A 13,910-nucleotide genomic window follows, 5' to 3' on the forward strand; every position below is an offset into this window, starting at 1 on the left:
ATGAATGACAAGGAGATGGCTGTTCAACAATTGTGGACTTCACAGCTGATCCCAGTATTTTCCTTGCTTATCTGGTGTCACCTAAAAGAAGGATCACGCAAAGACCTTGGTCCTAATTTCAACTGTGGACAGCTTTTTGGTGGGTGAAGAATCCTACCCCAGCTCCAGAAATCATGCTATTATTTATTTAACTTCAGGCATTAAAAAAAATCCTGCTGTCCAATTTCCCATTCATTTCAGAGGACAATTGTGCAATCCACTGGCATCAGGTAGAAGATGTGATAGACTGTGGAGGTATTAGAATCATTATGATTTTACAGTGCAGAAGGATTGTAATTGCAGGAGGAGAAGGAGGCCATTTGACCTGTCATACCTGTACTGAATCTTGAAAGTGGTATCTGATTTAGTCCCACTGACCAATTAAGCCCCCACATTCCTGCAAACTTGGTTTGCTTCAAATATCAGTCCACTCATATTCCAGATCAGAAAACCTCTCTATGAAATAATTCCTTTGAATACCCCTTGTTCTTTTTAAAGTTTTAAATCTGGTTACTTACCCACCAGAGGAATACATTTTTTTTTCTAGTTGCTTTATCAAAACTCTTCATAACTTTGAGTACTTCTAATCAGCCTCCCCTTAACCTTCTCAGCTCTAAGAAGAATAATCCCAGCTTCTCGAATCTCTCTACATAACTAAAGTCCTTCACCCAGTACCATCTTGGTAAACCTCCTGTTTGCATTCACCAATGTCTTATCATTTCTTAAGTGTGTTGCCTCGAATGCCACGCTGTGCTCCAGCTGAGACTTAAACATCTGAGTGTGACTGCCTTGTTTTTGTACACAATGTCTCTAATTACAAAGGATTATTTATGCTACATTAACTGCCTTATCAACTTGCCTTTTCACCTTCAAGGATTTGAGAATGTGCACCCTTAGGTTTCTCTTGCACCCCCTTGGAATAGTCCCATTAGATTGTACAGCCTCTTTTTGTTGCTTCTCCTGAATATCATATCACATTCCCTGCAATAAACTGCTTCTCAGCCATTCGCTAGTCTGTCTATGTCTATGTGAAGCCTGTTACTATCCTGCTCCTTCCTATTATCTGCAAAACTCAGAAATTGTACTCTCTGTATATAGATTGAGGCTGTTTATGTATAACAAGAAAAGCCTATGACCATCCCTGGAAATTATGTTGCATTCTTCTCTGCAGTTTAAAAAAACATCTATTAGCCACCATTCTCTGCCTTCTAGTCCTTCACCAGTTGGGTATGCACATTACCACTATAAATCCCATGTAGTTCTATTTTCTGGCATAGTCAGGCACTTTATCAATTGCCTTTAAAAGTCTGTATCTGTGCAACAACCATCACGTGGCCACCTTCAACTCATTTGTTATTTTCTCAAAGAGCTTAGTTAGGTTAGTCGAACCTCTTGTCAGGCCCCAAAGCCTGTCCATCACTACAAGGCACAAGTCAGAAGTACAACAGAATGTTCCCACTGTGCAGCTCCAACAACATGCCATCTAGGACATAGGACATAGTAGCTGGCTTGATTAGCACCCGATCCAACACCCTAAACACTCATTGCCCTCTTCCCCTGGAGCACAGTGGCACCATTTACAAGGTGTACTGCAGCAACTCATCAAGGCTTCTTCAGTAGCATGCCTTAAACCTGTGACCTCTACCACGTAGAAGAATAAAGGCAGCAGCTACAATGGAACATTACCACCTCCAAGCCCCATGCCATCCTGACGTGAAATATTTTGCTATTCCTTTACTGTCGCTGGGTCAAGTTCCTGGAATTCTTTAACTGACAATACTATGGGTGTACCTACAACACATGGACTGTAGTAGTTCAAAAAGACAGCACATCTCAACCTTGGACAATTGCAGATGGCCAATAAATGCTGACCTTGCCAGTGACCCCCCACATCCCTTGAACAAATATATTAAAATCTGTGCTGGCTTTTATTTACCCAGGCTGCTCTGAGTGACAATTAATTTTGTCCCTGACAACGAGAATAACAAACTCATTTATGTTTACCTTTTAATGAAGTACATTCGAAGACACTTCAGGCAAGCACTAAACAAAATTAGGTACTGAGTCACTTGAGAAGATGTTTGGGCAGATGGCCCAAAAATTAATTAAAGACTTGAGTTTAAGGAATATCTTAAAAGGAGGAAAGAAAGGTAGAAAGGAAGAGAGATGTCAGGTGGGAATTTCAGAGCTTAATGCCTCAGCAAATGAAGGCACAGCACCCATGGTGAATCAGGGATGCTCAAGGTCAGAATTAAATGGCCACAGGATTGAGGCAGGAGGAAATTACATGGGATGGGGTGAGGCAGTGGAGAGGTTTGAAAGCCTAGGATAAGAATTTGAACTTGAGATTTTACTTGACTGGAAAGCAAGGGTTGTAAGTTCAATCCTTGCTGGGGCCTTTAATTAACTAAGTCATAATGCTCATTTGGAGAGCCAGTGCAGAAATGATGGACCAAATGGCTTCCTTTTGCACCGTAATGATTCTGCGAAACCAACATCAGTCAATAAGCACAAGGGTGATGGGTGAATGGAGTTTGGTGTGAGCGCTGCAGGGGTTTGGATGATTTCTTGTTTGGTAAGGGTAGAATGTAGGAGACCAGACAGAAATAGGAAGGTGCAGGATAGTAACAGGCTGTAATAGCCAAGTCTAGAGGTAACGAAAGGCATGAGTGTACATTTCTGATCCTGCAGAGGCAAATTCAGGCAATGTTATGAAACTCTTGATGGACCAAGTATCTGGTTCGGATCTCTCATTAAGACACCTTGCAAACAGAGTGTTTAAACTCCAGTGTTGCCAAGAAGAGAGAGGTGGTGTAGCTAGGGAATGAAGTTTGGAACCGAGCCTGGAAGCAATAGTTTCAGATTTCCCAATATTTAATTGGAGGAAATTTCTGCTCATCCAGTACCTGACAATGGTCTTGAGTAGTTTTCTCCCCACTGATGAGACAGATTAATCTGTAATTAATTACCAGGTCTTTTATTCCTTCTTTGCCTCCTTTTTACTTTTGGAACATTCTTGTGGAGCTTTTGTAACTGTGGGTAGCCACCTGTTTAACAATATTGCCTCTTTAAATTTTTACCTGTTTCGGTCTCTTCTGACCAAATCTTTTTGCATGTCATCTTCAAACTGCAGCTTTTTAAAATGTTGGCCCTGACGTCTGACAGCCCAAAGGGCCCTGGCTGCTTTGGTCTTTGCTTGCTTTGTTGATTCAAAGTGAGAATAGTCTAAGCGCATTTTGACAACATTGGCAATTTTTTAACTGTCCACATGCTTGGTTTTGGCTGGAGAGTTACTTCCTGGATTCTTGTTTTCTTCTCCTGTGCAGAGTCAAGACCCAACTTTTTCATCCCTATATTGCTGTGCCTGCAATGAGCTAACTCACTATATAAATGGAAACTGGAATCTTTGAGCCATACATCTCAGTTTCAATTGCAACATTGCGAACTGAGTCAATGTTATAGCAATGTGAAAATAGATACAAGATACCATGTAATAGCCTCAAAATGAATAGTGAATCCACCAGTTTCGTGAAGTAATTTTTCTTGTCAAATATCAATCAGGTGTCAGATCATTCTATGATCTATGAAATGATCTACGATATTATTTTCTTGCCTCTGTGCAATCGTGATGCTGGAATAGGTGTGGAGATCTGCTGCTTCTATTATTTCTAAAGCCCACCAGGCGTAGAAGTGCATAACCACAGCAGCTGCTTTGTGCTGGAAGGGTGATATGCAAATATTGTCTGCGATGCAGTGGGAAATGTGGTGAATTGATGTATCTTTCGGATCCCCTTGAATTTTTTAAGCTGCTTTTTAACTAGTCCCACTCTTAATTTTAGATAGTAATTTGATCACAATTGTTGCTACAGATCCTGCACAAATCAGTTCCCTCTCTTTTTGTTGCGTTCTGTCAGCTTAAATTATATCATGGTGAAACTCTACTCCTTTATAGTTGCTCAGAAGCAAGAGGTGAAATGATAACTGTGACTTGAGAGCATTTGTTTATTTTTGGAATTTGTGTACAATTGACTACCTGTATTGAAGGAAATGAGAAGCATCTGTGTTCATGTACAGTGAGATGTTGAACTGAACTATGTTGACAAAACTTGATCCATGGTCTTCATTCAGGCAGCCAATCTCAACTAGGTTAATTTAGTTGGTATCATTGTCCCCAGGATGGGTTCGTGCAAGGGAGTAATTGACTTGGTTACCAGTTGCTGACCACTATTTTGTAATCTTGCCTAGATTTGTCTAAGTCATGGGTCAACTTGGTGGTCAGTCTTCACCTTGCCTAAATGTATGCAGCTCCAATAACACTCAAGAAGCTCATCACCATCCAGGACAATGCAGCCTACTTAATTGATCCATCCACAAACATTTACCTCCCACCCCCTGCCCTCAACTAATACACTGTGGCAGCAGTATGTACCACTTACAAGGTGCCACTGCAGGAACTCATCCAGGCTTCTTAGACAGCACCTTCCAAACCCACACTTAATACCATCTAAGAGCAAAGAACAATACAGCATAGGAACAGGCCCTTCAGCCCTCCAAGCCTGCACCGATCATGTGTTCCTAACTAGACCATCGATTTGTATCTCCTCGATTCCCAGTCTGTTCATGACAGCTTAGGATCTAAAAGGTCAAGAGCGGCAGATGCATGGAACACCACCACCTGGAAGTCCCCCCCCCCCAGTATATCACTGTTCCTTCTCTGTTGCTGGATCAAAGTCCTGGAACTCCCTAACCACACTCTAGGTGTACCTAAGCCATATGTTCTACACCTCACCACAACCTTCTTGAGGGCAATAGGAGATTGGAATTAAGTGCTGTCCTAGCTAGCATTGCCCACATCCCATGAGTGGATTTAAAAAAAAGCTTTATGATCAACCTCAGCTGTGATAGTTCCTCGCATTTAAAATCACCCAGGATATTTAGCCTGCAATATGTCCCATTGTTAGAGCCCTGTCCTGAGCCTGGAAAGAAACAGTTAAAAATTAATTATCATCTCTTGGCAGCCTTTGCCTGAACTGCTGGTTTGTGACCTTTCCTCCAGAGTAGCACTGCCTGTTCTACAACACTAAATACTTCTGTTGTTTAGTATCCCGTAGGATCATGTGTTGCTTCCTCATACCTTTCTTTGCTCAATGATTGCCTCTACTGCCTGTCAATTTACACAATGGTGTCAATGTTCTTGAAATCCTAGCTAAGGCTGTACAAATGGGCGATTAGTTATTACCTGTGGATGAGAGAGAAGAGAATGCATCTGTTCCAGGTCACCAAGGCAGGTGAAAGTGACTTCTGGAAATTTCTTTAATGTTGAGTCAACATTTATTATCTGATTAACTTTTGGGGTGAAGTTTACACTTGCACATGAATTGTGGAATGCGCATAAAACATGGGAACATAATGAAATGCAGTCAAAAATTGTCTTTTTCCACTTCCCCCAATTGCCAATATGTATGTAGCGTTTGTTAGTTTGATTTGTGAAAGTACTATCATTTATCGTTCTGTCTAAAAACTGGAGGTTGAAATAACTAAATAATTTATGAATGAAGTTTGAAAGAATGCTGAAGTTGGTCAGATATTTTAGTGGCATTTTGGTGTGAAGTATGTTTAAAAATGCTGATTGCAAGATATGCTCATGAAAGTGGAGACAAGCGAGGAGACAGAAATAGATTCAATTTGTTATTCAATAATTATCTTGCAGAATTAGTTACTTTCTTTCTATGTGGCAAGACATTGTTAGGTTATTAATCTTGTTTTATAGTTGCAATAAATTGAACTTCATGTTTAGGGGCCATAGTAACCTTGAGTGAGACTTCATCATTGAGAGACACATTACTGCAAGTATAATAATTGCTAATCCTAAAGTCTCAGCCCTACATGGGCTGGTTACTGTTTTTTTTAAAACAAGCCTAGGCAAGTCGTGGGGGTTACAAATTGTATGACGTGACCCCAAGATCCAGGTTGAGGCTGCCCTCGTGTGTGCGGGACTTGGCTATCAGTTTTTGCTTGGCAATTCTGCGTTGTGTGTTGTGAAGGCAGCCTTGGAGAATGGTTATCTGAAGATCAGAAGCTGAATGCCCACGACTGCTGAAGTGTTCCCCAACAGGAAGAGAACACTCCTGACTAGTGCTTGTCGAGTGGTGTTCATTCATCCGTTGTTGTAGCGTCTGCATGGTCTCGCCAATGCACCATGCCTCGGGACATTCTTTCCTGCAGCGTATGTACTGCGTACCTGGCGGATGGTGTTCTCATGTGAGATGATGGCTGGTGTTCTCACGTGAATGAAACCCAGAAGCTATTTGGAGTAGAATGTTGGAGGACATAGTGATGGAGGTGTTTCTTTTGAGATTGAAAATCCAGAGGTGGGAGGACCAATTTTGGTAAAGTTGGAGGCCTTTATAAGATCCAGATGTGACGGAGATATACTTTGCCCAAGAAGGTGAAGCTTTAGCCAGTGAACTAGAGTGTAGGTGAAGCTGAAGCAAATCCTGCCAAATCACCCCTGTGAGGTGTTAGTGAGTCATCTTCACTAACATCTGGTGGTCTGTCAAAATTGGGAGAGCTGTATTCCCCTGTACTCTGGTTCAACACTTTCAATGTCCATCACCAAGAGTGGCTTGGCAGCATGACTACTGTCTGAGTTGGTCAGGTCTCGAAGGATATGCCTGCCAGACTGGGCTTGAGAAAGGTGGTAAGAGTGATGATTCTGCCCATGACTGTATTTGTCAGAGTGATCACCTCAGTCCTGTGGAGAAAAAGTCAGGTCTTCCTATTGAGGATGCTCACCATTGACACTATCACCAGGTTATTTCGTAACAGATTTGCAGCTCAAAACTGAGCATCAGTGAGGCATAAACAGGGATCCGTGAGGCATAAACAGGGATCCATGAGGCACTGTGGGCACTAGCAGCAGCATAATTGTATTCCGTTGTGATCTTTAACCTTATGGTCCAGCCCTTACTCAAATATTACCGGCAAGCAAGGGACCAAATTGGGCTCAATGAAGAAAACAGGTGAACATGTCAGGAACAGCCCCATCCCAGCTGTACTGCTAAAGATTTGAACTCCAGAACAAGTTGTGCTCTTAAGCAAGCTGTTCCAGTACAATTACAACACTGCCATCTACCCAGCAATGTGGAAAATTGACCAGGTGTGTCCTAAGCACAAGAAAAAACAACAAGGCCAATTGCCAGAAATAATCATCAATAAAGTGATAGCCCCTGTTGGCAAAATAGTCTATCAAACGCATTTATTCAGCAGTAAACTGCTCACAAATATCCATTGAGTTCCACCACGACCACTCAGCTTCTGACTTAGTACAGCCTTAGTCCGACATGGATAAAAGAGCTCAACTGAAAGGAGGTGAGAGTGAATGCTGTTGACATCAAGGCACTATGAGGACCGTTGGTGAAATGGCAGTTGATGGGAATCTCCATTGGCTGGAATTTTACTAAGCAGAAAGGAAGTTGATTGTGGTTGTTGGAGACCGATTGTGGTTGTTGGAGACCAATTGTTTCAGACGTAAGACATCCTTGGGCAATGTACCTAGGCCCAGCCATTTGCAACTGTTTCATCAATGACCTTCTTCCACCATCTAGTCAGACATGAAGATGTTTGCTGACAATTGCAGTATCCACCTCCATTTGCAACACCTGAACTGATGAAGCAGATTGTCACGTAGCGCAATTTGGACAACCTTTCTCGTGGGGTGATAAATGATGAGTAATGTCACTTCATACAGGTGCTAGACCATGATCATCTTCAACAAGGGAGAATCTTACCATCTTCCTTTGACTTCCAACAGCATTAGCACTCCTGGTTCCCTGACCATCAATATCTTGAAGTCACCACTGACCAGAAACTGAATTGGATCAGTCGTATAAATATTGTGACTGCAAGAGCATGTCAGAGGTTTGGAATTCTGAGGTGAGTAACTCACCACCTGAATCCCTGGATAATGGAATACTCCCTACATGCCTGAGGTACAGCTTCAGCAACACTCAAAAAGCTCTATTATTCAGGACGAAGGAGCCCACTTGATTGGCAGCACATCCGTCACCCTAAACATTGACTCTTTCATCACAGGGCGGCCTGATGGATGCAGTATGTATCATCTACAAGGTGCACAGCAGCAAGTCACAAAGGTTTACTATATTACAACAGTGACCACAATGCAAAAAAACACTTTATTGGCTGTGAACTGCTTTGAGATGTCCAGTGGCCATGCAAGGTGCTTGTTAAATGTAAGTCTCTTCCTTTCTGTGCTTTTAAGCTTCTGACAGCTTCTTCCCAACCCCCACCCTCTACCATTTAGAAGAACAGGGCAAGTGGGTGCATAGGAACACCACTGCCTGCAACCTTCCTTCCAAGTCGCATATCATCATTTGTTCCTTTGTTGTTGTTGTTGTTGTTGCTAAGTCAAAGCTCTGGAGCACAGGTACATTCCAAAACACTGTGCCACATAAAGCAATATCAGGGCACATGACTAAAAGCTTGGTCAACAATGTAAACTTTAGGGTGTGCCTTAAAGTGAGTGGCTTAGGATGGGAATTCCTGAGCTCGAGTGCCGGGCACCTGAAGGCACGGCTACCGTGGTGGAGAGATTAAAATCGGAGATGCTCAAAACCAAAAATGCTAATATCTCAGTTGTGAAATAGGGAATGGCGAGGCCATGAGAGATATGAAAACAAGGATGAGAATTTTAAAATCTAGGTGTTGCCTAACTGGGAGGCAGTATACATTAGCCAACCTATGGATGACGGCACATGAATGGGATCTGCTGTGGGTTGGGATATGGGCAGCAGAGATTTGAATTACCTTAACTTTACAAAGGGTAGAATGTGTGAGGGCTGGCCAGGAGACTGTTAGAATAGTTAAACCTAGGAGTGTCTAAGGCATGGATTAATGGCAATAGATGAACTGGCACAAAGATGTGAGTTGGCCAATGTTATGGAGGTGGAAATAGGTGGTCTTAGTAATGGCATAGATATGTCATTGGAAACTCTGGATCAGATCTAACAACAAGATGTGGACAGTTTGGTTTAGCCTTGCATGGTTGCCAGGAAGAGTTAGGAGCCATTAGCTAAGGAGTAAAGTTTGTAGTGAGGTCCAGAAGAGTTGGCGTTATGGGCCAAATGATATCCTTCTGTGACATATTGTTCTATAATTTGAAGAAAGCAGTTTTTTGTTTTTTTAATCTGGTAGATTAGAATTACAGTGCTAAGTAGAGCTACAATGACAGAACGAGAGCACCAATTACTGTCCAAACTTCATTCCAGAACGAATTGTGGGGGGTGGGGTCACAGACTTCCAGTGCACATTTTGGCTGCATTCTCATTTGTGTAATGCACAAATTGGCCCACATTGGCTAGAGAGTTGTTCAGCTACTTGTCTTGCTGTATTGTGACTTCTTTAGCTATGTGTTGTCATGATTTTTGTATTTGTGTGTTTAATTTTGGGTAATCATGAAACACTTTAAAGGCAGAAGTTTGTGGGGGTGGCTACAGTAGTCACATAGTTTATGGTAAGTGTTTCTTTCCGATGTTTGTGATGTAATTGATGCAACTGTACATGCAGCAGCATCTGTGCAGGGCAAATGGATATTAAGACATTGGTGTACTATTATGTATAATAATATTATACAAAGTAATCTCTCCAAACCTAATAGCATGACTTACTTCTACTACTATTCCATTATGTTCATAAAAGAATTTGCTTCATGACATGTCCTGAACCAAAACATTTACCTGTAACATACTTCACCTTTTTAATCTTCTGTGTAAAATAAAAATTTAAAAAGTGAGCAGTTGAAAGAAAAACTTGCAATTAAAAACAAAAGTCTTTCACTACCTCAGAATCTCCAAGGCATCTCAGAAAATGAAAGACTCTGACATGGCACAACCAATTTGCAGACAGCAAGCTCCCACAAACAGCAATGTAATGATCACCTGATGAACTGTTTTCAGTGACAATTGGTTCAGGAACAAATATTGGCTTGGACACGAGGGATAACTTCCCAGTTCTTTGAAAAAGTGCCATGGGATCTCTTAGGGCCACATGACAACAGCTGAGATCTTGGTTTGACATAGAAACATGCTTAGAAAATAGAAGCAGGAATAGGTCCTTCAGGCCTGCTCTACCATTCATTATGATCATGGCTGATCATCCAATTCAATACCCTGATCCTGCATTCCCCACTATATCCCTTAATCCCTTTAGCCCCAAAAGCTATCTAATTCCTTTATGAAATCACACAACATTTTGGCCTCACTACTTTCTTGCTGGTGAATTCCACAGATTCATCACTCTCTGGCCGAGTCCTAAAAGGTTTACCTCTTGCCTTCAAAATTATGACCCCTAGTTCTGGACCTCTGCACCTTTAGGAACATTCTTTCTGAACCTACCCTGTCAAATACTGTTTGAATTTTATGAGATTCCCTCTCACACTTCTGAACTTCAATTAATATAATCATAATTGACTTAGTCTCTTATATGACAGACCTGCCATCCCAGGAATCAGCCTTGTAAAACTTCACTGCACTCCCTCCATAGCAAGAACATCCTTCCTCGGATAAGGACACCGAAACTGCACACAGTACTCCAGGTGTGGCCTCACTAATGCCATATGCAACTGCAGTAAAATATCACAATTCCTCAAATCCTCCTGCAATAAAGATCAACATACTATCAGCCTTCTTTACCTGCATGCTTACCTTCAGTGACAGATGCGTAAGGACACCAAGGTTTCGCTGAGAATTCTCCTCTCTCAATTTACACCCATTCAAATAACCTGCCTTCCTATTATTACTACCAAAGTGGATAACCTCACATTCATCTACATTATACTGCATCTGTCAGCCTGAACAAATCACACTGAAACATCTCCACATCCTCTCCCAGCTCACCCTCCCACCCAACTTTGTATCATCATCAAATTTGGAGACCGTACATTTAGTTCCCTCCTCCAAATCGTTAATATATAATGTGAATAGTTAGGGCCCTAGTGCAGACTCATGTGTTCCCCACTAGTTACTGACACTAATTGGAAAAGGACCCATTTATTCCAATTCTTTGAGTCCTATCTGCTAACCAGCTTTCTATCCATCTTGACGCTGCCTCCAATCCAACGTGCTTTAACTTTGTAATCTGCTATGTGAGACTTCATTGAAAGCCTTCTGAAAGCCTAAATAAACCACATCTACCTGTTCTCCCTGGTCAACTCTACTAGTTACATCCTCAAAAGAATTCCAGTAGATTTGTCAAGGATGATTTCCCTTTTGTAAATCCATGCTAACTTTGATTACCACTGTTTTCCAAACGCTGTGCTATGAAATCCTTGATAATGGACTCTAGCAACTTCCCTGCTAACAACGACTCATTTGATAGGAAGATTTTCTGATTGTGTAGCACTCCCTCAATACTGCACTGGATTTTTGTACCTAAGCTAACCCTCTGACAATATATTGTGTTCTGTGATATTCTAGAATGGTTACAGCAGGGAAGGACTTGGCCTGCAAGTCCATGCTGGCATTCTGTAAGAGCAGTTTAGCTGGTTCCCCTCCCCTGCCCTGTTCCGGTAGCTCAGCAAGCTGTTTCCCCTTCTGTTGCTCATAAAGTTCACTTTTGAAAACAACGATTAAACTTCCTTGGTGCATTCCAGATTGCAACCACTTAAAATGTAAAATAAATGTTTCTCCCGTTGCCTTTGATTCCTTTGGCTAAAATTGTTAAATTGATGTCCATTGTTTCTTGATTCATCTGCCGATGGGAGCAGTTGCTGTCCAGACATCTCATGATTTTGACTACCTCTGTTAAAGCCCTTCTTGAGTTTTCCTGATCCAGTGCGACCAACCCTAGCCTGTCTGATCTAGCCATGTAGTTCCTCATATTTTAGTAATGTTTTGTACTACATATTGTTGTCATGAGATCTCTATCTAGCAGTTTCATAATCATACCGGCACTGTTAAAGAGAATAGGACCACCTGCACAGATTAGAGGTTTGAAAGTCTTTTCAGCACTTTGTGGGTTTGGAAAATGAATTTCTATAGGTAATGTGCTTTCATGGACCATTTTATAGCTCTACTGGTACTTGCACTGAGCTTTCTTCCTAATTAATGCTGGTCCCAGCCTTAAACGACTGAAAGATTTTTCAACAGCTAGAGTAACTAACTGCATGTATTTGACAACTACAGAAGTAATGGGTGGGATTTTACAGTCCCAAAACTGTAAAATCCTGCCTGAAGTCGATGGGCCTCTTCCATTGTCTGCCCCTTGCCTGCTCTGATTTTCCCCTGGGTGGCTGGGGTGGTAAAATTCCAGCCAGAGTGTTTGTTTCTGTTAGCTAGTCCTTCTTTGGACAGAGCAAGAATGGAGGAAAATCTTGTGTGAAGCAACTAAAAAAGAAACTAATTCATAGTAATTTGCAAGTGATGTAAAATAAAGCAACTTCTGCAGAAATATTGTTTCGTGGAAGAAAGTTATGAGGTGAGGGGTCAGGAGTAGTTGAGAATATTTATTTGGTATCTGAATCCATATCGTTTTACTTGATACAGAGAGAAAGTGTTGGTCAATGAGGGTAGCTTTTGACAGTGAAATGATTTGCTTTGACCTTTTGGAAGCTAATTGTGGAGAGTTATATCTAACCCTCTGTTCTGTGAATATCGCCCTGACTGACTTCAGAAGCAATAAGGGAACAGCAATGACATACAATGGAATCTTTGCCTGTCTGGGTGTCTCTCTTTTTTTTGTCTCATTCAGTTGCTTAGGCTTTCTTTGAAGATGTAAGGAGTGATATTGGCTTTCTAAACTTTGGAAGGCGATTAGAGAGACGGTGCAGACCTGATGGGCCAAATGGCTTCTTCTGCATTGTAGGGATTCTATGGTTAATGACATTGAATCTTTACAGTGAAGAAGGAGGCCATTTGGCCCATTAAGTCTGCACTGACCACAATCTCATCTAGGCCATATTCCTGTAACCCCATGAATTTACCCTGCTAGTCCCCCTGACACTATGGGGCAATTTAGCTTGGCCAGTCACCTGATCTGCATATCTTTGGATTGTGGGAGAAATCAGAGCACCTGGAGGAAACCCACACAGACTCGGGGCGAATGTGCAGACTCTGCACAGTGACCTGAACACAGTAAAAAGTCTGACAACACCAGGTTTTAGTCCAACTGATTTATTTGATAGTAAACGCACAAGCTTTCGGGTTAGTCCCTTCGTCAGGTGAATGGAGAGTTCTGGCCTCAGACAGAGCATATGAAGCACAGACAGTTTACAGATTACAAATTACATCCACACAGTGACCTGAAGCCAGAATTGAACCCAGGTCCCTGGTGCTGGTAAGGCAGCAGTGCTGACCACTGTGCCGCCCACAAAATATTTGATCCTTGGCCTTTTTTTAAAAAATTGTGGGACGAAGGATCAAATGTAAGAACAAAAAAAAACTGGAAATATTCAGCAGGTCGTGCGGCATCTGTAAAGAGAGAAATAGAGTTATGTTTCAGATCAATGACCTTCCTTTAGAACTCTCTTTCTGTCTCCATAGATGCTGCCAGACCTGCTGAACATTTCCAAAATTTTGTCTGTTTCATATTTCCAGTATCTGCAGTGCTTTGCATCTGTCAGGTGCATCAACAGTTGGGATGAAAGTAAGGATTGAGAAAAGTATTTGCATTGCTGAACAGAATGCAAAGACCAAACTTAATTTAATACTGATGGCCACTGTTTGGTGGTGTGATGCAATAGGAAAATGTAGAGGAGGTGTTTTAATGAGATTAAGCAAGCGCTCAATACCTGGGGCTTGAAATGAAATGGAAACAATTGCTGAGCACATGGATCCACCACTTGAAGCATGAAACAT

General features: G+C 41.7%; 1 protein-coding gene across 3 annotated transcripts in view; it reads left to right on the forward strand.

Annotated features, from left to right (window-relative positions):
- Positions 1–13,910, forward strand: part of acsl1a (acyl-CoA synthetase long chain family member 1a) — a 196,212-nt gene that overhangs the window by 39,541 nt on the left and 142,761 nt on the right. Inside the window, exon 1 of one of the 3 annotated variants that reach the window (XM_080189406.1) lies at positions 7,873–7,974. The exons of the other annotated variants lie outside the window; for them this stretch is intronic. The gene's annotated coding sequence lies outside the window, so the exon portion shown is untranslated. Of the gene's footprint in view, positions 1–7,872; positions 7,975–13,910 lie in introns of those variants that run through there. 3 annotated transcript variants of the gene reach the window in all.

The sequence above is a fragment of the Carcharhinus amblyrhynchos genome, chromosome 5, assembly GCF_965287045.1.
Source record: "Carcharhinus amblyrhynchos chromosome 5, sCarAmb.v2.hapA, whole genome shotgun sequence".
Classification (NCBI taxonomy): Eukaryota; Metazoa; Chordata; class Chondrichthyes; order Carcharhiniformes; family Carcharhinidae; genus Carcharhinus; species Carcharhinus amblyrhynchos.